A 1,770-nucleotide genomic window follows, 5' to 3' on the forward strand; every position below is an offset into this window, starting at 1 on the left:
TTCTTGGTTGCTAACAAGAACATTCTCTCTGGATAGTATAAGCAGAAAAGGAATTTATGCAAGGTCATTTGATAGCTCACAGAATCCAGTACCCAATGAAAACGATGTCTCAATCACGTAGTAGGACAAACTCTGAACTCAGGTGACTAGAGCAGCTTCTGCCCTTCCCCACCGGGCATTGCAATGGAAGAAAATGAATCCAGTTTCAGAGAATGGGAAACCTTGGATCTGAGGATAGCGAGGAAGTCCATGAATATATAATGTATTATAGAGAGTTAGAAAATAAAACAACACTTTTCGTTATAGAACCACGAGCAGGGCACACATACTCTCTCATTTTCCTTCTTTGCTGAAATCAAACTGACCAGACCTCCAATTGCAAAAGTATTGTACTTTAGGAAAGGGTCTGTTTTCATCAGAAGTACCCCAATGCTTATTCCAGCAAAAATGATTTGGAGGTAGAGGACACTATCAGTGTCCTGGCCAGGTTCCCTTGCCAGTCGGTGCCCCTTTCCCCCACCAGTGGCCACAAGAGTCAGCTAATAACACCTAGCTGGCCCCTTCTCTGGAGAATGCCCTCAGGTAGACAGGAGCCATCTCACAGGGCGGGCACATGACCCCCCAAGCTGCTCTAGCTGTGACCCTGGGAGGAGAGAGCATCTTTCCAACCTGAGGAGACCTGCTGCTTCCACCCTGTGGGGATGGGGGGAGATCCACTGGGAGTGACAATGAACTGCACGGTTCTGCTAAACAGATTTCCTTGCTGGGCACATAGTTGGACATCACCACGTTTCCTAGGCCGTCTCCTTGGCTGTAGCTTTCTTGAGGTTCCTGTTTGGGGTGGGTCACAAGGGAATCTTTTGCCCAGAGAACCAGCATTCCAAAGGATTGCAGGGTGGAGGGATCTTCTAAGTCCTTTCTGAAGGGCTTTGCCTGAAAGTGACTCAGTGACTCAGCACTGGAAGAAAGTCCAGTGGGGGGACTTGAACAAAAAAAGAAAAAAGAATCATTACCACCCGAGAGCCTCGCCCGAGGCCTGACAGACAGCCCCGAAACCCAGGAGTAAGGATGAGGCCTGGCCCTGCAGGGGTTCCTTAGACCCTGCTCCAGCCCTACAAATAGCAGCCACGCACATGGGGCAGTTGTGCTGCATGAGTTGTTCAATATTTTAAACTACTTGTTCAGAGTTTAAGAGAATGGCCACCAAATTCTTTGACATTTGTCCCATTGACAGATGGGGGCTGTGTTTCCTTCCCTTGAAGCTGGGCTGGATTGTGATGACTTTGACCAATAGGGCATGACGGAAGTGATCTGTGTGAGGTTTTGTCACAGAAGGAAATGCATCCCTGAGCTGCCACATAAGGGCTTCCACTACCCTGGGCCCCAACCCTGGTGAGGTCACATGTAGGAGTGTTAGGGGACAGTCCCAGCTGAGCCCAGCCTTCCAGCCGTCTCACCAGCACCCAGCATGTGAGTGAAGAAGCCTCCGATTCCAGCATCTGCCCTAGAGTTCTCTTGACATTTGGGTCTTCCCGACAGAGTCTCCAGACTTGCTGGAGCAGAGACAAGTTATCCGCACTGGGCTACAGGTCTGAATTCCTGACCTACAGAACCCAGGAGCATCACAAAATGATGGTTTTCTACCACTACCTTTGAGGTGGTTTGAAAGCAGCAATTACAGCAGGGTTTCCACCCCTGCAGGTAAAGGTAAGGAATCTGAGGCTCAGACACACACACACACACACACACACACACACACACACACACACA

Source organism: Neophocaena asiaeorientalis, unplaced genomic scaffold (assembly GCF_003031525.2).
Source record: "Neophocaena asiaeorientalis asiaeorientalis breed wild unplaced genomic scaffold, Neophocaena_asiaeorientalis_V1.1 scaffold714, whole genome shotgun sequence".
Lineage (NCBI taxonomy): Eukaryota > Metazoa > Chordata > Mammalia > Artiodactyla > Phocoenidae > Neophocaena > Neophocaena asiaeorientalis.